This window comes from Anomaloglossus baeobatrachus, chromosome 3 (genome assembly GCF_048569485.1).
Source record: "Anomaloglossus baeobatrachus isolate aAnoBae1 chromosome 3, aAnoBae1.hap1, whole genome shotgun sequence".
In the NCBI taxonomy this organism is placed as follows: Eukaryota; Metazoa; Chordata; class Amphibia; order Anura; family Aromobatidae; genus Anomaloglossus; species Anomaloglossus baeobatrachus.
The window spans coordinates 306,604,270-306,627,702 of NC_134355.1; positions in this window are offsets into that span (position 1 = coordinate 306,604,270).

A 23,433-nucleotide genomic window follows, 5' to 3' on the forward strand; every position below is an offset into this window, starting at 1 on the left:
ACACACATATATACATACACACGTGCCCTCAGCTTTATATATTAGATTTATATTCACCATGAAATAATGATTGCAAAGCATATTTTCTGAGACGTCTGCATTAGGCTATTCCTCTATTATTTCGCATAAGAATTTATGAATAAATAGACAATTGGATGTTAATACTCCTTTAACAAAGATGCATGTCCTTATGTGATCTGAGACTGTCAGCACTGTTTGATGAGTGTTATACTATATGAGAACACTTCCTAAACTGCTAACACTCACTTTATTTATTCTTACTTATTCTTTCAATTAATTCATACATTTCTAGCAGCTAGTGATGAGCGAGTACTAAAAAGCTCGGGTACTCGAGGCTCGGGCCGAGCATCCCAAGATACTCGTGTACTCGGCCCGAGCACCGAGCCCAATGTTATCCTATGGGAGACCCGAGTATTTTTATGAAATGACCCCCGGCAGCATGTAGAAACCCTAAAAATGTCACAAAAGTCTCAGAAGAGTGTTCAAATGACATGGCAACAGCATGGGGAAGACCCCTTGAAGCATTTATCACTCAAAAGTCACAGCTGTGAACAATTTTGTCCGCGTTTTAAGCCATTTTTACGGACTCACCAGAAAACCTTCAAAAATGACACCAAAATGAATTTTCATGGCAGAAATGTTAAGGGCACATACCCAATAGTGAGATGGAGCTGGTGTATGTTACTTTTTGAGATTAATACATGAAAGATTTTACGTAAAACATTGTGTGGCACTCCGATGTCCCTGAGAAGAGACGTACATGAAGGCCTCTTGAGTCTAATGTGCCCATTTTGAGGAAGTGAGTCTTTGTAGTATTTTCCTTTGCCAGGGCAGTCCAAAATTGTGAGGTTCACCAATGCCCCTGCATACAGACGTGCATGAGGGCCTGTAAACCTGAAGTGCCCATTGTAAGGAAGTGGGTCTATTGTAATATAGCCCTTTGGCAGGGCAGCACAAAATTGGGAGGCTCCACGTTGTCCCTGGATAGAGACGTGCATGAGGGCCTGTAAACCTGAAGTGTCCATTGTCAGGAAGTGGGTGTATTGTAGTATAGCCCTTTGGCAGGGCAGCCAAAAATTGGGAGGCTCCACGTTGTCCCTGGATAGAGACGTGCATGAGGGCCTGTAAGCCTGAAGTGCCCATTGGAAGGAAGTGGGTCTATTGTAGTATAGACCTTAGTCAGGGCAGCCAAAAATTGGGAGGCTCCACATTGTCCCTGGATAGAGACGTGCATGAGGGCCTGTAAACCTGAAGTGTCCATTGTCAGGAAGTGGGTCTATTGTAGTATAGCCCGTAGGCAGGGCAGCCAAAAATTGGGAGGCTCCACGTTGTCCCTGGATAGAGACGTGCATGAGGGCCTGTAAACCTGAAGTGCCCATTGTAAGGAAGTGGGTCTATTGTAGTATAGCCCTTTGGCAGGGCAGCCAAAAATTGGGAGGCTCCACGTTGTCCCTGGATAGAGACGTGCATGAGGGCCTGTAAACCTGAAGTTTCCATTGTCAGGAAGTGGGTCTATTGTAGTATAGCCCTTAGGCAGGGCAGCCAAAAATTGGGAGGCTCCACATTGTCCCTGGATAGAGACGTGCATGATGGCCTGTAAACCTGAAGTGTCCATTGTCAGGAAGTGGGTCTATTGTAGTATAGCCCTTTGGCAGGGCAGCCAAAAATTGGGAGGCTCCACGTTGTCCCTGGATAGAGACGTGCATGAGGGCCTGTAAACCTGAAGTGCCCATTGTAAGGAAGTGGGTCTATTGTAGTATAGCCCTTTGGCAGGGCAGCCAAAAATTAGGAGGCTCCACGTTGTCCCTGGATAGAGACGTGCATGAGGGCCTGTAAACCTGAAGTGTCCATTGTCAGGAAGTGGGTGTATTGTAGTATAGCCCTTAGGCAGGGTAGCCAAAAATTCGGAGGCTCCACATTGTCCCTGGATAGAGACGTGCATGATGGCCTGTAAACCTGAAGTGTCCATTGTCAGGAAGTGGGTCTATTGTAGTATAGCCCTTAGACAGGGCAGCCAAAAATTGGGAGGCTCCACGTTGTCCCTGGATAGAGACGTGCATGAGGGCATGTAAACCTGAAGTGCCCATTGTAAGGAAGTGGGTCTATTGTAGTATAGCCCTTTGGCAGGGCAGCCAAAAATTGGGAGGCTCCACGTTGTCCCTGGATAGAGACGTGCATGAGGGCCTGTAAACCTGAAGTGCCCATTGTAAGGAAGTGGGTCTATTGTAGTATAGCCCTTTGGCAGGGCAGCCAAAAAAAGGGAGGCTTCACGTTGTCCCTGGATAGAGACGTGCATGAGGGCCTGTAATCTGAAGTGCCCATTGTAAGGAAGTGGGTCTATTGTAGTATAGCCCTTTGGCAGGGCAGCCAAAAATTGGGAGGCTCCACGTTGTCCCTGGATAGAGACGTGCATGAGGGCCTGTAAACCTGAAGTGTCCATTGTCAGGAAGTGGGTGTATTGTAGTATAGCCCTTTGGCAGGGCAGCCAAAAATTGGGAGGCTCCACGTTGTCCCTGGATAGAGACGTGCATGAGGGCCTGTAAACCTGAAGTGTCCATTGTCAGGAAGTGGGTGTATTGTAGTATAGCCCTTTGGCAGGGCAGCCAAAAATTGGGAGGCTCCACGTTGTCCCTGGATAGAGACGTGCATGAGGGCCTGTAAACCTGAAGTGTCCATTGTCAGGAAGTGGGTCTATTGTAGTATAGCACTTAGGCAGGGCAGCCAAAAATTGGGATGCTCCACGTTGTCCCTGGATAGAGACGTGCATGAGGGCCTGTAAACCTGAAGTGCCCATTGTAAGGAAGTGGGTCTATTGTAGTATAGCCCTTTGGCAGGGCAGCCAAAAATTGGGAGGCTCCACGTTGTCCCTGGATAGAGACGTGCATGAGGGCCTGTAAACCTGAAGTTTCCATTGTCAGGAAGTGGGTCTATTGTAGTATAGCCCTTAGGCAGGGCAGCCAAAAATTGGGAGGCTCCACATTGTCACTGGATAGAGACGTGCATGAGGGCCTGTAAACCTGAAGTGTCCATTGTCAGGAAGTGGGTGTATTGTAGTATAGCCCTTTGTCAGGGCAGCCAAAAATTGGGAGGCTCCACGTTGTCCCTGGATAGAGACCTGTTAGGTTCTTAGTGCCTCCGTGCTTGCATTTAAAAACCGCACGTGTGTGCCTGTTGGTGGCAGCGTTAAGGTGCACTTGTGTGCGTTTTGCAAAAACTTGGATATAACGCACAAGTCTAGTGAATACACATCAGCACAGCATTGCAAAATGCGCAAGGGCGTTGGCAACGAACAAGGAAGTGGACGTGATGGTGGTGCAGGCAGAGACCGAGGTCGTGTGCAAGCTCTAATTTCGCCACAACAAAGGGCCACATCTACTCGCTCGCACGTCCTGTCCCAATTTCTTGGGGACCGCAGCAGTACACTGCTCTTGAACCAAGACCAGTGTCAACAGGTTGTTAGTTGGATAGCGGATAATGCTTCCAGTCAGATTGGCACCACCACAAACACTCTGTCTTCCACACGGTCAAGTGTCAGTAGCCGTGATACTGCACCGCACATTTCAGAACCTGATCCTCCTTCCTACCACCAGGCCGAGTACACGTCCATGGACATTACTGATCCCACACTTGGACACTCGGAAGAGCTGTTCACGTTTCCATTCACACATTCTGGCCTCTCGCCAGCTCCTGTTGAAGTGGGCCATGACGAGATTGTATGTACAGATGCCCAAATATTTGAGAAGTCACGTTCTCACGAAGTTGGCAACGTGTCTCAACAAGGGGTGGACGATGATGAGACACAATTGTCAGGAAGTCAGGAGGAGGAGCAGGGTGCGGAAGAGGAAGACGACGTGGTGGATGATCCAGTAACTGACCCAACCTGGCAGGAGGATATGCAGAGCGAGGACAGCAATGCACAGGGGGAGGGAGGCGTAGCATCCCAACAGGCAGTAAGAAGCAGGGTGGTGGCCCCAGGCAGACGTCAGGCAACCGTTCCCCGGAACAACAACACGACACAAGGTGCCTGTACAAATGTTAGGTCTTCCCGAGTCTGGCAGTTTTTTAAGTTGGCTCCAGATGATTCTAAAAAGGCCATTTGCAACACCTGCCATGCCAGCATCAGCAGGGGTACCAAAACTAGCAGCCTGACCACCACCAGCATGATCAGGCACATGTCAGCCAAGCACCCGACTTTGTGGGATGTACAACAGAGTCGAGGAGCAGTGCTTGCTGATGTCACTGCTACGTCTTCGCTTGTTGTGCATGCGAGCCAATCCCCTGTCCATGCTGCCCGCGAATAAGCCTCCTCTGGCCCTGCACCTGCAGTTGCCCACGCAGAAATAACACCATCATCAAGCACGTCCTTGTCCCAGCGCAGCGTTCAGTTATCCATTCAGCAAACCTTTGAACGCAGGCGCAAATACACTGCCAGCGCCCCACACGCCACAGTTCTAAATACTAATATTTCGCGACTGTTTGCGCTGGAAATGTTGCCTTTTAGGCTGGTGGAGACAGAAGCATTTCGCGACCTGATGGCGGCAGCTGTCCCACGTTACTCGGTCCCCAGCCGCCACTATTTCTCCCGGTGTGCCGTCCCCGCATTGCATAACCACGTGTCACAAAACATCACACGTGCCCTGAACAACGCTGTTTCAGCCAAAGTCCACCTAACCAGACACGTGGACAAGTGCTTGTGGGCAAGGCCGCTACATCTCGTTGACGGCACACTGGGTTAATATTGTGGAAGCTGGGACCCAGTCTGAGCGATGGCCGGATCCCGGGGACTCGAGTGGCGCTCCTCGCCCGTGAGTGAAAAGGGGTGGTTTTGGTTTTGGGGATATTGTCCGTGACGCCACCCACGGTTGTGGTGATTGTGTGGACACCACTGCTGCTCTGGACGGGGATCCTGGGAGCCTGTGACAGGGAGAAGCTTTGTTGTTATTTCTCCCCTCCGTGGGTAGGGGGGTTGGTTGTCCCGGGGCCCGGTGATGGGGTAGAGATGGATGACAGGCGGGTTGCGGGGCCTGATGAGGTGCAGGGTCGCAGGGGCAGCGCTGTGCCGCACGGCACGGAGGTATTAACTCAGCCCAATGATGATGACACAGTTCACGGTAAAACAAGTGGCTGGATGGACGGGTCCCTCAGACGGCTGCGGTTGTTCCTCCCTGCAGGTTAGTGATGACTGTCTCTCCCTGCACCTAAGTTCAGTGTTGGTAGTGATGGTTTCCCACCGGTAACCCGCTCCCCGACCTGGATATGGGCCAGAGGAGCCCCTTTTGCCCACAGGCGCTGGCCCTGGGTGACGGTTGCCCTTGGCGGTGGCGGTGTCTCCCCTTCACGGTTGGACGGTTGCCTTCTATCGGGACTTGGCTGTTTGGAAACCCGGAGGTCCCCTTCACTAACGGATTTGGCAAATTCATGGCGACACCAAGCCTTGCCGGGATCCGAAAGGCCCCTGCCAATGGTTCTGGCTTCTCTTTGTATACCGGTCCGGTACGGCCGGGTCACCACCCGTCCACGGTCCTTACGGCAGACTCCAATCGGCCTCCACTGCAGACGGTCACCACATCCTTCCAACCTTGCTGTCCTGTCCAGGCCACACACCCAGACCAACTTCAGGCTCTTTGCTGTCACTTTTCATCTCTCTACTACTTTCCTCCTTCCACTTCCTTAGCTTAACTCTCACTGCCTGTGTTTTCCCTCCTCCAGGACTGTGAACTCCTTGGTGGGTGGAGACCAACCGCCTGGCTCCACCCCCTGGTGTGGACAACAGCCCCTGGGGAAGGCAACAAGGATTTTTTGTTTTGACTATGATGTGCCTGCAGGGAGTGTGGGGTGTGTAAGTATTGTGCTCTGTGGCCCCTGGCTTGTCCAGGGCGACACAGAAGCACTGCAGCACTGCCTCGGCGAAGCGGCAACAGGCTGTGCTGAAGCTAATCTGCATAGGTGACAAACCCCACAATGCAGAAGAGGTGTGGACAGCTCTGAAACAGCATGCAGATCACTGGCTCACACCTCTGAACCTAAAGCCAGGAAAGGTTTTGTGTGACAATGGCCGGAACCTGGTGGCGGCTTTGAGGCGAGGCCAGCTGACACATGGTCCATGCGTGGCCCATGTGCTCAAGCTCGTGGTTCAGCGGTTTCTAAAGTCATACCCAGAGCTGTCTGATCTGCTGGTAAAAGTTCGCCGCCTGTCTGCACATTTTTGAAAGTCACCTACTGCTTCAGCCGGCCTTGCCGGCTTTCAGTGCCATTTGCATCTTCCGGCTCACAGACTGGTGTGTGATGTCCCCACGCATTGGAATTCAACTCTGCACATGTTGGTCAGGATATGTGAGCAGAAGAGGGCAGTTGTTGAGTACCTGCATCACCTAAGCCGTAGGGAAATGGGTCAAACTCCACACATAACACCTGAGGAGTGGAGATGGATGTCCGACCTATGTACCATCCGCTAAAACTTTGAGGACTCCACCAAGATGGTGAGCGGCGATGCCGACATTATTAGCGTCACCATACCGCTTCTCTGCCTTCTAAAATGGTCTCTGCTCAAAAAACAACCATGATGCATTGCAGGCGGAGCGCGATGAGTTTGAGCAAGAAACAGTAGTGGGTGTGGGTGATAACACACAGCCCATCCTCGTCTCATCACAACGTGCAGTGGAGGACTATGACGAGGAGGAGGATGAAGACATGGAGCAACTCTCCGGCCAAATTGAGGATATGACATGCAGTCATATCCTCGGTTCAGCGTGGCTGGCCAGAGGACAGGGTAGATGATGAGGAGGAGGAGGACAGCATGTTCAGTCATCGTGTTGGTCAGGATACTGAAGTGATGGCTGTTAAGAGTCTGGCACACATGGCAGACTTTATGGTAAGCTGCCTGTCTCGTGACCCTCGCGTTAAGAACATCTTGGCCGACAATCATTACTGGTTGGTAACACTGTTAGACCCACGCTAAAAGGAGAACTTTATGTCTCTTATTCCCGAGGCGGAGAGGTCAGGCAAAATGCAGCAGTTCCAGAAGGCCATAGTCACGAAAGTAGGCAAAGCATTCCCCTCACAAAACGCTAGCGGCATAGGTCAGGAATCAGTGGACAACCAAGGCGTACAGCCGAGAGGGGCACAAGTCCAATCCGCCAGAGGTAGGGGAACAGTCTTCAAGATGTGGGACAGTTTTCTCAGCCCCTCGCATACCACAGCCCCTGAGATGCGGGGTATTGCCACAAGAAATCCTAAGTTTGCCCAGATGCTCAAGGAGTACCTTGCAGATCAAACAACTGTACTCCGACAATCCTCTTTGCCTTACAATTAATGGGTATCCAAGCTGGACACGTGGCATTAATTGGCTCTCTACGCCTTTGAAGTCCTGGCCTGCTCTGCCGCTAGTGCCGCAGGTGGAATCATTACAGATAAACGCACCCGCCTTTCAACTGAGAATGCTGACAGGCTGACTCTGATCAAGATGAACAAGGGTTGGATTGGGCCAGACTTCACCACACCACCAGCAAATGACAGCGGAATTTAAAGTTTGTAACGGGAATTTGCCATGTACCTCCACTCACCCATGGTAACACACTTCTGGACTTTGGCTAATCGCTGGACTGCTCCTCCTTCTCCTCATGCGCCATCATGATGACCGTTACAATAGTTAGGCCGTTGTTTCAGGTATACCCCCAGTGGTAAATTTTTTCGCCCATTCTTTCAGAATGGGCATTACAACGACAGGAGACCCGCTCCTTTGCAATGGGAACAATGTTTTGAGGCCCTCATGCACATCTCTATCCAGGGACAATGTGGAGCCTCCAAATTTTTGGCTGCCCTGCCTAAGGGCTATACTACAATAGACCCACTTCCTTACAATGGGCACTTCATGTTTACAGGCCATCATGCACGTCTCTATCCAGGGACAATATGGAGCCTGACGCTGCCGCCGACTGCCACACACGTGCGGTTTTTAAATGCAAGCACGGACGCACTAAGAACCTAACAGGTTTTTAGGAGCGACAATTACTGAGAAGTTTGACACTATCAGACACTGCTGACTGACGTGTATTATTCACTATACTTGTGCGTTATATAATAGTTTGTGCAAAACGTGCACCTGTACGCTGCCACAGACAGGCACACACGTGCGGTTTTTAAATGCAAGCACGGACGCACTAAGAACTAGAGTTGAGCGCGGTTCGTGGTTCGTGGTTCTCCAGTTCTAGGCTCGAGTGATTTTGGGGCCTGTTCTAGATCGAACTAGAACTCGAGCTTTTTGCAAAAGCTCGATAGTTCTAGAAACGTTCGAGAACGGTTCTAGCAGCAAAAAAACAGCTAAATCATAGCTTGGTTTCTGCTGTAATAGTGTAAGTCACTCTGTGAATCACACTATTATGACATTTAAGTGTATAGTGTGCGTGAACAGCGCCTTCAGATCACTGCTGTTTCTATAATGGCGATCGCCATTTTTTTTTTTTTTTTTTCTTGTCTTCCTTCCCTAAGCGCGCGCGTCTTGTGGGGCGGGCCAGCATGTCAGCCAATCCCAGACACACACACAGCTAAGTGGACTTTGAGCCAGAGAAGCAACGGCATGTGTGATAGGATGTCCATGCCACATGTCCCTGCATTATAAAAACGGACATTTTCTTCCAGGACGCCATTATCTGCCTTCTGCGTCTTTGGTGTCAGACATCACTGTCGCAGCTCCGTCCTCCTCCTGAGTCCTATCGCCGATACAGCTGTATGCGCTGCATACACAGCGTTAGACAGCTTAGGGAGAGCACTTTATAGCAGTCCTTTTAAGGGCTCAAACCGGCAGGGTCAGAGAGCCATAGGTGATAGGTCCTGAAAACAGCCACAGCGTCTGTGTAGCCAAGGTCAGGGATTTCCTACCTGCATTTCACCATTAGGAGGGAATAGAAAGGCAGGCTTCCATTCCTCTACCCAGAGCCCCACAATCCTGCCACTGTACCCTCCTGTCCTCTGCACACTCCAACTCATTATAACTAAGCCATTACACAAGCAAACACTCAGTGTACCTAGTGGCATCCTATACGTGGCTATTGGACTTTGCTATAGTCCCACTAGTGCAAAGACATTTGCAGAGCGCGTCTGCCTGCATTGCACACTCCAACTCATTATAACTAAGCCATTACACTAGCAAACACTCAGTGTACCTAGTGGCATCCTATACGTGGCTATTGGACTTTGCTAAAGTCCCACTAGTGCAAAGACATTTGCAGAACGCGTCTGCCTGCATTGCACACTCCAACTCATTATAACTAAGCCATTACACTAGCAAACACTCAGTGTACCTAGTGGCATCCTATACGTGGCTATTGGACTTTGCTATAGTCCCACTAGTGCAAAGACATTTGCAGAGCGCGTCTGCCTGCATTGCACACTCCAACTCATTATAACTAAGCCATTACACTAGCAAATTTTTGCTGCCAGTTTAAGGCCTGTAGTTGCATTGTCAGGGATATTTATTCTTTATTATTGTGCTGTTAATAAAGCTAGACCACCACTGCAATCTACACCACCTCTCAATTTTTACTACCACATTTTCAGTCCACAATCTTGTCGCAATCAACATGAGTGGCAAAATGACAGATGCTGGTGGAAAGGGGAAGAGGCGTGGTGTAAAAGGCAAAAAAGGTTTTGTCCGTGGGGAAGGTGGCAAAGCTCCATTATCATCTGCTGAAGATAGACCCTCTACCAGCAAAAGTAAGATGTCTACTACTTACCATGGACAATCCGATGTGCTCCCTTTTTTACGGACACGAACAACAGGAAGAAAGGTAGATGATGGGCAAAAAAGGAAAATGCTTGAATGGATCTCAAGTGGTCCAACAAGTGCCCTCTCAGCCACTTCAAGTACCGCATCCAAAAAACACCAGTCCTCTGAGTTGTCATCCCAATCACACTTGATTTCCCCCAGCTCTGAAGTCTCCATCAGCCCTGCACAGTATGGTGGAACTGAGATGGCTGAGTCTGCAGAGCTGTTCAGTCACACTATAGCCTGGGAATCAGAGGTCTGCTCCCAAGCTACAGTGAGTACAGAACAGGAAATGGTCTGCAGTGATGCCCAGAACCTTTGTGACTCGGATTCAGGCCGTGAGGAACAAGTTTCTGAGCATAATGTTGACCCTTTGTCACAAACTGTAACACCTGTGGTTATAGACAATGAGGAACATTCTGATGAAGATGAGACGCAGATACCCGATTGGGATGACAACTTAAATATTCGGTCAGGGCAAGAAGAGGCTCGGTCAGAGGGGGAGGGGAGTGCAAACACAACAATTGATGATGAAGTTCTAGATCCCACCTACTGTCAACCCCCAGTCAGGCACTCGAGGAGGTCAACAGAGGCGGTGGAGGAGGATGCAACCGACGACGAAGTTACCTTGCGCCTTCCTGGACAGAGTCGGAGCACTGGTAGCACGTCTACAACTGCATCCTCAGCCACCACTCTGCCTCTGAGCATTATTCGGGGTGGATCAACAGGTCGCATGGCCTCTAAGCCTTGCCTAGCCTGGTCCTTTTTTGACATAGAAAAAGATCGCCCAAATTATGTGATATGTAAAATTTGTCATGGTCGTCTTAGTAGAGGTCAAAACCTCAGCAGTTTGACAACTTCTTCCATGAATCGTCACATGAATAAATATCATATGGCCCGGTGGGAAGCTCACCGTGCTGCAATGCAGCCTAGCGGAGCAAACCATCCACCGCCTGCCCCTTCCAGTGCATCCGCGCGCTCGTCATCTTCTAGGACTGTTGAGACAGCTGTCACACCTGTTTTTCCACCCACAACTTCCACCACTGTAACCGCAACAGGCAGTTTGCTTGGTAGGTCGTCAGTTGTTTTGGAAGGGGAAACAAGTGAGTGTGTACAGCTCTCTCAGACATCGATAGCACCAACGTTGGATGAAGGCAACATTATGTCTCCGCCTGCACTTTCCTCACAAACCTGCATTTTTCCAGGGACACCCTACTCAACACCGTCTACACACAGCAGCCAGATCTCTGTCCCTCAGATGTGGTCAAATAAAAGGCCACTTCCTCCGAGCCATGACAAAGCTAAGAGGTTGACTCTATCCCTCTGTAAGCTGTTGGCTACCGAAATGCTGCCTTTCCGCCTAGTGGACACACAGGATTTTAGAGACCTTATGTCTGTCGCTGTGCCCCAGTACCAGATGCCTAGTCGCCACTACTTCTCTAAGAAAGGTGTGCCCGCGCTACACCAGCATGTCGCACACAACATCACCGCTTCCTTGAGAAACTCTGTGTGTGAACGGGTGCATTTCACCACCGATACTTGGACCAGTAAGCATGGACAGGGACGTTACATGTCGCTGACTGGGCACTGGGTAACTATGGTGATAGATGGTGAAGGGTCTGCTGCACAAGTCTTGCCGTCCCCACGACTTGTGTGTCAATCCTCTGTCTGTCCAAGTTCCGCCACTGCTTCTGCATCCTCCACCTCATCTGGGTCCTCCACCTCCGCCCCAAGCCTGCCTGGTCAGGCCACCAGCGTTCTCACTGCGCAGAAGGAATCACGCACGCCTCATTACTATGCTGGCAGCAGAGCGCAACGGCATCAGGCGGTCTTTAGCTTGACATGTCTTGGGAATAAGAGTCACACAGCTGAGGAGTTGTGGTCAGCTCTGCGGTCCGAGTTTAATAAATGGTTGTCTCCACTCAACCTGCAGCCTGGTAAGGCCGTGTGCGACAATGCTGCAAACCTGGGTGCGGCCCTTCGCCTGGGCAAGGTGACACACGTACCTTGTATGGCTCACGTGTTGAACCTTGTCGTCCAGCAATTTTTAACACACTATCCCGGCCTAGATTGCCTTCTGAACAGGGCACGAAAACTGTCTGCTCACTTCCGCCGTTCAAGCGCCGCAGCAGAGCGACTTGCATCGCTCCAGAAGTCTTTCGGCCTGCCGGTTCATCGCCTGAAATGCGATGTGGCGACACGCTGGAATTCAACTCTCCACATGTTACAGCGACTGTGGCAGCACCGCAGAGCCCTGGTGCAATACGTCATGACGTATAGCCTGGGCCAACGAGATGCAGAGGTTGGGCAGATCACCCTGATGGAGTGGTCTCAGATCAAGGACCTATGCACCCTTCTGCACAGTTTCGACATGGCGACGAATATGTTTAGCGCTGACAATGCCATTATAAGCATGACGATTCCAGTCATTTACATGCTGGAGCACACGCTAAACACTATTCGGAGTCAGGGGGTGGGACAACATGAAGGGGAGGAACTACAGGAGGATTCATATGTGCAAGGGACAACAACATCACCAAGGTCCAGACGTTCATCATCACCAACGCAGCAGGCATGGGACCATGGGGGACAGGGATCGACAAGGGCGCATAGTAGCAGGCGAAATGTTGAGCAAGGTGCAGGAGAACATGAAGAAATGGAGGACGAACTGTCCATGGACATCGAAGACTCCGCGGATGAGGGAGACCTTGGTCAAATTTCAGTTGAAAGAGGTTGGGGGGAGATGTCAGAGGAAGAAAGAACGGGTAGCACCTCTATGCCACAAACACAGCGTGGACTTGGTCCGCATGGCTGCGCAAGACACATGAGTGCCTTTTTGTTGCACTACCTCCAACATGACAGTCGTATTGTCAAAATTAGAAGTGATGATGACTACTGGATTGCCACACTATTAGATCCCCGGTACAAGTCCAAATTTTGTGACATAATTCCAGCCATAGAAAGGGACGCACGTATGCAGGACTATCAGCAGAAGCTGTTACTCGATCTTAGCTCGGCTTTTCCACCAAACAACCATGCAGGTGCAGGGAGGGAATCTCCCAGTTGTAACTTGACAAACATGGGACGGTCTCGTCATCTTCAACAGTCTACCCGTACCAGTAGGACCGTATCTGGTGCTGGTAACAGCAATTTTATGGAATCTTTTCATAATTTTTTTAGACCATCTTTTGCAAGGCCACCAGAGACAACAAGTCTGACACATAGTCAACGGCTGGAGAGGATGATACAGGAGTATCTCCAAATGAACATCGATGCCATGACTGTGCAACTGGAGCCTTGCTCCTTTTGGGCTTCAAACCTAGAAAAATGGCCAGAGCTCGCAACTTACGCCTTGGAGATTTTGTCGTGTCCAGCTGCCAGCGTTGTCTCTGAACGTGTCTTCAGTGCTGCTGGGTGTGTGCTGACAGATAAGCGCACGCGTCTGTCCAGTGACAATGTGGACAGACTGACGTTCATCAAAATGAACAAGTCATGGATCCAGAAGGAATTTACAACCCCTGTGTCATCCTGGGGAGAGTAAATGCTTGTGGATTTAGAATGTGCTTGATGCAAATCTAGCTGTGAAGTGTACAACTAGGGCACAAGTGCTGCCACTGAATGGGTGGGTGTGTGTGGGGCACAATTTTTGGAAAAAAGGGAGACTCCGCTTGGAGTAACCCTTGCTTACATTGTTTTTAAAAGAGGCCAAGATGAACAAGTCATGGTTCAGCAAAGACTTTATCTACCTACCCCGGTGTCATGCTGGGGACGGTTAATTATGGCGTATTTTTGAATGTGCTTGATGCAAATCAAAACATCCTGTTTGCAACTAGGGCCCAAGTGCTGCCACTGATGGGGTGGGTGTCTGTGTGGCCCAATTTTTGGAAAAAAGGGAGACTCCGCTTGGAGTAACCCTTGCTTGCTGTGTTTTTAAAAGAAGCCAAGATGAACAGAGCTGGGATCAGGAAAGACTTTGCTACCTACCCTGGTGTCATCCTGGGGACGGTTAATTATGGCGTATTTTTGAATGTGCTTGATGCAAATCTAGCTGTGAAGTGTACAACTAGGGCACAAGTGCTGCCACTGAATGGGTGGGTGTGTGTGGGGCACAATTTTTGGAAAAAAGGGAGACTCCGCTTGGAGTAACACTTGCTTACATTGTTTTTAAAAGAGGCCAAGATGAACAAGTCATGGTTCAGCAAAGACTTTATCTACCTACCCCGGTGTCATGCTGGGGACTAGAGTTGAGCGCGGTTCGTGGTTCGTGGTTCTCCAGTTCGCGGCTCGAGTGATTTTGGGGCATGTTCTAGATCGAACTAGAACTCGAGCTTTTTGCAAAAGCTCGATAGTTCTAGAAACGTTCGAGAACGGTTCTAGCAGCCAAAAAACAGCTAAATCCTAGCTTGGTTTCTGCTGTAATAGTGTAAGTCACTCTGTGAATCAAACTATTATCACATTTCAGTGTATAGTGTGCGTGAACAGCGCCTTCAGATCACTGCTGTTTCTATAATGGCGATCACCATTTTTTTTTTTTTTTTCTTGTCTTCCTTCCCTAAGCGCGCGCGTCTTGTGGGGCGGGCCAGCATGTCAGCCAATCACAGACACACACACACCTAAGTGGACTTTGAGCCAGAGAAGCAACGGCATGTGTGATAGGATCTGCATGTCACATGTCCCTGCATTATAAAACCGGACATTTTCTTCACGAACGCCATTATCTGCCTTCTGCGTCTTTGGTGTCAGACATCAGTGTCGCAGCTCCGTCCTCCTGAGTCCTATAGCCGATACAGCTGTATGCGCTGCATACACAGCGTTAGACAGCTTAGGGAGAGCACATTCTAGCAGTCCTTTTAAGGGCTCAAAGCGGCAGGGTCAGAGAGCCATAAGTGACAGGTCCTGCAAACAGCAACAGCGTCTGTGTAGCCCAGGTCAGGGATTTCCTCCCTGCATTTCACCATTAGGAGGGAATAGAAAGGCAGGCTTCCATTCCTCTACCCAGAGCACCACAATCCTGCCACTGTACCCTCTTGTCCTCTGCACACTCCAACTCATTCTAAGTAAGCCATTATACTAGCAAACACTCAGGGTACCTAGTGGCATCCTAAACGTGGCTATTGGACTTTGCTATAGTCCCACTAGTGCAAAGACATTAGCAGAGCACATCTGCCTGCATTGCACACTCCAAGTTTTTTAAACTAAGCAATTTTACTAGCAAACACTCAGTGTACCTAGTGGCATCCTATACGTGGCTATTGGACTTTGCTATAGTCCCACTAGTGCAAAGACATTTGCAGAGCACGTCTGCCTGCATTGCACACTACAACTTTTTTAAACTAAGCAATTTTACTAGCAAACACTCAGTGTACCTAGTGGCATCCTATACGTGGCTATTGGACTTTGCTATAGTCCCACTAGTGCAAAGACATTTGCAGAGCACGTCTGCCTGCATTGCACACTACAACTTTTTTAAACTAAGCAATTTTACTAGCAAACACTCAGTGTACCTAGTGGCATCCTATACGTGGCTATTGGACTTTGCTATAGTCCCACTAGTGCCAAGACATTTGCAGAGCGCATCTGCCTGCGTTGCACACTCCAACTAATTATAACGAAGCCATTATACTAGCAAACACTCAGTGTACCTAGTGGCATCCTATACGTGGCTATTGGACTTTGCTATAGTCCCACTAGTGCAAAGACATTAGCAGAGCACATCTGCCTGCATTGCACACTCCAAGTTTTTTAAACTAAGCAATTTTACTAGCAAACACTCAGTGTACCTAGTGGCATCCTATACGTGGCTATTGGACTTTGCTATAGTCCCACTAGTGCAAAGACATTTGCAGAGCACGTCTGCCTGCATTGCACACTACAACTTTTTTAAACTAAGCAATTTTACTAGCAAACACTCAGTGTACCTAGTGGCATCCTATACGTGGCTATTGGACTTTGCTATAGTCCCACTAGTGCAAAGACATTTGCAGAGCACGTCTGCCTGCATTGCACACTACAACTTTTTTAAACTAATCAATTTTACTAGCAAACACTCAGTGTACCTAGTGGCATCCTAAACGTGGCTATTGGACTTTGCTATAGTCCCACTAGTGCAAAGACATTAGCAGAGCACATCTGCCTGCATTGCACACTCCAAGTTTTTTAAACTAAGCAATTTTACTAGCAAACACTCAGTGTACCTAGTGGCATCCTATACGTGGCTATTGGACTTTGCTATAGTCCCACTAGTGCAAAGACATTTGCAGAGCACGTCTGCCTGCATTGCACACTACAACTTTTTTAAACTAAGCAATTTTACTAGCAAACACTCAGTGTACCTAGTGGCATCCTATACGTGGCTATTGGACTTTGCTATAGTCCCACTAGTGCAAAGACATTTGCAGAGCACGTCTGCCTGCATTGCACACTACAACTTTTTTAAACTAAGCAATTTTACTAGCAAACACTCAGTGTACCTAGTGGCATCCTATACGTGGCTATTGGACTTTGCTATAGTCCCACTAGTGCCAAGACATTTGCAGAGCGCATCTGCCTGCGTTGCACACTCCAACTAATTATAACGAAGCCATTATACTAGCAAACACTCAGTGTACCTAGTGGCATCCTATACGTGGCTATTGGACTTTGCTATAGTCCCACTAGTGCAAAGACATTAGCAGAGCACATCTGCCTGCATTGCACACTCCAAGTTTTTTAAACTAAGCAATTTTACTAGCAAACACTCAGTGTACCTAGTGGCATCCTATACGTGGCTATTGGACTTTGCTATAGTCCCACTAGTGCAAAGACATTTGCGGAGCACGTCTGCCTGCATTGCACACTACAACTTTTTTAAACTAAGCAATTTTACTAGCAAACACTCAGTGTACCTAGTGGCATCCTATACGTGGCTATTGGACTTTGCTATAGTCCCACTAGTGCCAAGACATTTGCAGAGCGCATCTGCCTGCGTTGCACACTCCAACTAATTATAACGAAGCCATTATACTAGCAAACACTCAGTGTACCTAGTGGCATCCTATACGTGGCTATTGGACTTTTGTCAATTCACAGTATTGGAACGTTATTTGCATGACATCTGCCTGCATTGCACACTCTAACTTTTTTAAACTCAGCCATTATACTAGCAAACACTCACTGTACCTAGTTGTATCCTAAACGTGGCTATTGTACTTTTGTCAATTCACAGTATTGGAACGTTATTTGCAGGACATCTGCCTGCATTGCACACTCAAACTTTTTTAAACTCAGCCATTATACTAGCAAACACTCACTGTACCTAGTTGTATCCTAAACGTGGCTATTGTACTTTTGTCAATTCACAGTATTGGAACGTTATTTGCAGGACATCTGCCTGCATTGCACACTCAAACTTTTTTAAACTCAGCCATTATACTAGCAAACACTCACTGTACCTAGTTGTATCCTAAACGTGGCTATTGTACTTTTGTCAATTCACAGTATTGGAACGTTATTTGCAGGACATCTGCCTGCCTTGCACACTCAAACTTTTTAAACTCAGCCATTATACTAGCAAACACTCACTGTACCTAGTTGTATCCTAAACGTGGCTATTGTACTTTTGTCAATTCACAGTATTGGAACGTTATTTGCAGGACATCTGCCTGCATTGCACACTCAAACTTTTTTAATCTCAGCCATTATACTAGCAAACACTCACTGTACCTAGTTGTATCCTAAACGTGGCTATTGTACTTTTGTCAATTCACAGTATTGGAACGTTATTTGCAGGACATCTGCCTGCCTTGCACACTCAAACTTTTTTAAACTCAGCCATTATACTAGCAAACACTCACTGTACCTAGTTGTATCCTAAACGTGGCTATTGTACTTTTGTCAATTCACAGTATTGGAACGTTATTTGCAGCACGTCTGCCTGCATTGCACACTCAAACTTTTTTAAACTCAGCCATTATACTAGCAAACACTCACTGTACCTAGTTGTATCCTAAACGTGGCTATTGTACTTTTGTCAATTCACAGTATTGGAACGTTATTTGCAGGACATCTGCCTGCATTGCACACTCAAACTTTTTTAAACTCAGCCATTATACTAGCAAACACTCACTGTACCTAGTTGTATCCTAAACGTGGCTATTGTACTTTTGTCAATTCACAGTATTGGAACGTTATTTGCAGCACGTCTGCCTGCATTGCACACTCAAACTTTTTTAAACTCAGCCATTATACTAGCAAACACTCACTGTACCTAGTTGTATCCTAAACGTGGCTATTGTACTTTTGTCAATTCACAGTATTGGAACGTTATTTGCAGCACGTCTGCCTGCATTGCACACTCAAACTTTTTTAAACTCAGCCATTATACTAGCAAACACTCACTGTACCTAGTTGTATCGTAAACGTGGCTATTGTACTTTTGTCAATTCACAGTATTGGAACGTTATTTGCAGGACATCTGCCTGCCTTGCACACTCAAACTTTTTTAAACTCAGCCATTATACTAGCAAACACTCACTGTACCTAGTTGTATCCTAAACGTGGCTATTGTACTTTTGTCAATTCACAGTATTGGAACGTTATTTGCAGGACGTCTGCCTGCATTGCACACTCAAACTTTTTTAAACTCAGCCATTATACTAGCAAACACTCACTGTACCTAGTTGTATCCTAAACGTGGCTATTGTACTTTTGTCAATTCACAGTATTGGAACGTTATTTGCAGCACGTCTGCCTGCATTGCACACTCAAACTTTTTTAAACTCAGCCATTATACTAGCAAACACTCACTGTACCTAGTTGTATCCTAAACGTGGCTATTGTACTTTTGTCAATTCACAGTATTGGAACGTTATTTGCAGGACATCTGCCTGCCTTGCACACTCAAACTTTTTTAAATTCAGCCATTATACTAGCAAACACTCACTGTACCTAGTTGTATCCTAAACGTGGCTATTGTACTTTTGTCAATTCACAGTATTGGAACGTTATTTGCAGGACATCTGCCTGCATTGCACACTCAAACTTTTTTAAACTCAGCCATTATACTAGCAAACACTCACTGTACCTAGTTGTATCCTAAACGTGGCTATTGTACTTTTGTCAATTCACAGTATTGGAACGTTATTTGCAGCACGTCTGCCTGCATTGCACACTCAAACTTTTTTAAACTCAGCCATTATACTAGCAAACACTCACTGTACCTAGTTGTATCCTAAACGTGGCTATTGTACTTTTGTCAATTCACAGTATTGGAACGTTATTTGCAGCACGTCTGCCTGCATTGCACACTCAAACTTTTTTAAACTCAGCCATTATACTAGCAAACACTCACTGTACCTAGTTGTATCGTAAACGTGGCTATTGTACTTTTGTCAATTCACAGTATTGGAACGTTATTTGCAGGACATCTGCCTGCCTTGCACACTCAAACTTTTTTAAACTCAGCCATTATACTAGCAAACACTCACTGTACCTAGTTGTATCCTAAACGTGGCTATTGTACTTTTGTCATTTCACAGTATTGGAACGTTATTTGCAGCACGTCTGCCTGCATTGCACACTCAAACTTTTTTAAACTCAGCCATTATACTAGCAAACACTCACTGTACCTAGTTGTATCCTAAACGTGGCTATTGTACTTTTGTCAATTCACAGTATTGGAACGTTATTTGCAGCACGTCTGCCTGCATTGCACACTCAAACTTTTTTAAACTCAGCCATTATACTAGCAAACACTCACTGTACCTAGTTGTATCCTAAACGTGGCTATTGTACTTTTGTCAATTCACACTACTGCAAATCTATGTGCAGCACCTCTGCATGACAACCTCGTGCTCTGTTTTTAATAAGCTATAATGATAGCACAAAATACTGCCATTTTGTGGCATCATAGAACTGGCTGTTGTATTCCATTAGTGCCCCACTGGTGACAAGCTATTTCTAGCACCTCTACATCACACCCTCATGCACATTTTGCTACGCTAATGTTATAGCAAACTCATGGAATTCATTGCTGCATTTCATAATTCGGAGGGATAGAAAGTCAGGCTTCCTTTAGCTTTTCCTTCTGTTCATAGACAGCATCTCCAAGACAAATTTCCCCTCCACGTCTAAGTGTGGAGAGGCAGCTAGTGCGCATGCGTGTGCCGATGTACCCCAGCTGCAGCATAATTACAGTGTTTCGCCTAGTGAGTATGCTCAGCCTGACTGTGCCATTCCTGACGCTAAGTTTTCATTTCGGGATACAGCGCATGCTCCCACACTAAGTGTGAAAAGCCTCTTTGCACAGGTGCTTGCATTCCGTGCCGGGTATAAGTCCTGTTTTGGGCATAGACACCATGCTAAAGCTGATAGTCTTTTTTCAGAGACTGTATTTCATGCTACTGAGCATGCTCAGGCACTTCCTGCATCAGAGACTAGGTCCGGTAATGAACTCTTTGGCCCTGGCCCTGATGTGGGGGTCCCATATAGACCACAGGGCATCAGGTGTCCTCCCAAATGGCTTGCAGAGGCCCACACCTATGACTTGTCACCGCATTATTGATGCTCAGACGATGACTGGTGAGGTGTTTGGGTCATGGCAGCCATGAGGTCATCATTGAAGTTGCGTTTCCAAATAGGACGCTAGTTATGCCACTCATGACGTGTCACTCTACTTTTGTCTCCAGGAGGTGCATTGTGGTTCACCCTGGTTTGGGGCGGACCCAGGTTATAAAAGGGGCTGGAGCCAACAAGGAGGTGCGCAGTCTTCTATTATGCTCCGAAAGAGCACACCTCCATGTGTTGAACCCATTGCGGCTTTAGGCCAGAGGTAGGCAGGGATTGGGTGGTGGATGCAGGCCACCACCACAGTTGGTAACGCAGAACGGTTAAGACCAGCTCCTGTCCTAACAGTCCTGCTTGTGCAGCCCAGTGGCATTAACAGGCCTGCTGCTGCTGATGCGCCTGCTGTCCACAGGTGTGGCCCCTACGCACACGGTCAGCGTACTCAATGGCCCCTGTGTTGTTAACAGGGAGTTCCTGGGCTGGGTGGGCATGTGGACCCTGTGACGCTAACAGGGCTCACAGTCTCCAGATCCGAATGGCGTCTAACTCGGTTCAGGCTACTATTAGTTTCATAGCCACACAGCTCTGTATCCTCCACCAAACCTTCAAGTTGCCAACCTCTCCTTTTCCAACTGGGAGCACGGTGGACACTGACTGCTGATGGGGATATATACCTTTCTCTTTCTTTTCTTATTAATTTTCGTTATATAGCGGTCACAGATTATATACCACTTTATCCAAATCTGCCAGTCCCACTGTAACAGATGTTGTTTCTTCAGCAAATGTTACAGTTGCTTAACCACCAAATCCACGGACCAAAACTTTTTTCCCCTTTCCAACACACCTGTTCCCCTTTCCAACAGCATCTGTCCTTTTTCAACTCATTTTGGGATATGACCAAAAGTGCAACTGTGCAGGGACACCGTACTCAACGCCATCTCAGCACAGCAGCCATCCCTCGGTCCCTCCGATGTGGACAAGTAAAAGACCATTTCCTCCTATCCATGACAAAGCGTTGAGATTCACTCTGTGCAGCACTGGTGTTTAGTGGACAAGTAGATCTAAGATTGCGTACCACATTCTGCAGATACTCCTGTATACGTGCGTCTATTTCTATGGCAGGAATTAGTTCGCCAAATTTTGTCTTGTACCGGGGATCTAACAGTGTGGCAACCCAGTATTCAGGATTAGTTCAAATTCATACAATCCGAGGGTCATGTAGGTAGTGCAGCAAGAAGGCGCTCATGTGTCTTGTGCATCCAGGAGGACCAAGTCCTTGGTGTGTTGGTGGCAGAGAGGTGAGAATCGTGCATCCTTCCTCTGCCCTCTCCCCCCAACCTCGCACAACCGAAATGTGAGCAAGCTCTCACTCATCTGCTGAGTCTTCCATGCCCATCGCCAGTTCGTCCTCCATTTCTTCATGGGCTCCTGCACTTTCATCAACACTTTTTGCTGATACTATGCGCCCTTGTTAATCCCTCTCCCTCACCATGACTGCCGCATAGGTGCCGCTGACCATCTGGACCTCGTAGATCTTGTTATCCCTTCCGCATATGACTCCTCCTGTACTTCCTCCCCTTCCTCTTGTCCCAACACCTGACTCCGAATAATAATTACAGTGTGCTCCATCATGTAGATGACCAGAATTGTCACGCTGAGAATGACATTGCCAGTGCTAAACATCTTCGTCGACATTTCAAAACTGTGTAGCAGGGTGCATAGGTCCTTGATCTGACACCACTCCAGCAGCGTGATCTGCACCACCTCTGGATCAAGTTATCCCAGGCTATATGTCTTACCGTATTTCAGCAGGGCTCTGCGGTGCTGCCACACACGCTGCAACATGTGCAGATTCCAATTCCTGCGTGTCGAAACATCGCATTTACGGCGTTTAACTGCCAGACCCTAAGACTTCCGGAGTGATGAAAGTTGTTGAGCTGCTGTGTGCGCACGATGGAAGTGAGCACATAGCGAGCGTGCCCACTGCACAAGGCCATGTAGGCCGTGATGGTGTTTTAAAAATTGCTGGCGAATTCGGTTCAACACGTGAGCCCTAAAAGGCACGTGTGTCACATTGCCCTGAGGATGGCCCGCAGCCAGGTTTGCATCATTGCCGCACACGGCTGTTAAGTCACCAACGGAGTCCGCTCCGTCAATTTGTACTCCGGTCGCCAGGTGACAACGTGTTCCTTTCATGAATAGTGCTGATGATGGGAGAGTAGTCGATGCCAGCGGCGCAGGTGGACGCAGGTTATGCTCACCCACTGGGCTGCATTACCTTGACAGATGCAGAATCTCTGGCTGAATGTAGCTGGTGGGTATCTCACAGATGAAATACCATCATTCAGCTACAACCAATGGGAAGACACCACACCCTTTTTTATGCCCATCCTGTCTGCAGACCACTGCCAGACATAGCTATGAACCTCTGGTTAATTTTACCCCCAGTTCAGTTTTATGATTTTGTGTGCTTGTTACCTGACTACTTTTCCTGCTTGCTGTTTATGTACCTTGTTGGCCGATACGCATTTCACCTCTGCTTGTTTTCTGATTCTTTCCTGGCCGTCCCATTCTGTTCCTGTTCCTCAATTAATGTTTTGACCCTGCCTGACTACTATTCTCTGTAATAGCGGTGTGACTCACATTTCCCATACATTTCAAAGTAAAACTTTGACCGCCTGATGGCATTGAGCTCTGCTGCCAGCATAGTAAGGAGGTGTGTGGTAGTCCTTGTGCGCAGTTGCAAGGAAGGGTGGCCTGACCACACAGGGTTTGCGCCAAGGTAGAGGACCCACACGAGGTTGAAGAGGCAGAAGCAGTGTATTAACTTCTACATACAGAACAAGGATTGAAACAACTCGTGGGGACGGCAAGACTTGTACAGCAGACCCTTCTCCATCTCTCACCATAGTTTGCCAGTGCCCAGTCAGTGACATGTAATGACCCTGTCTATGCTTACTGGTCCAAGTATCTGTGTTGAAATGCACCCTGTCGCACACAGATTTTCTCAAGGAAGTGGTGATGTTGTGTGCGACATGCTGGTGTAGCGCGGGCATGCTTTTCTTGGAGAAGCAGTGGTGATTGGGCATCTGGTACTGGGGCACAGC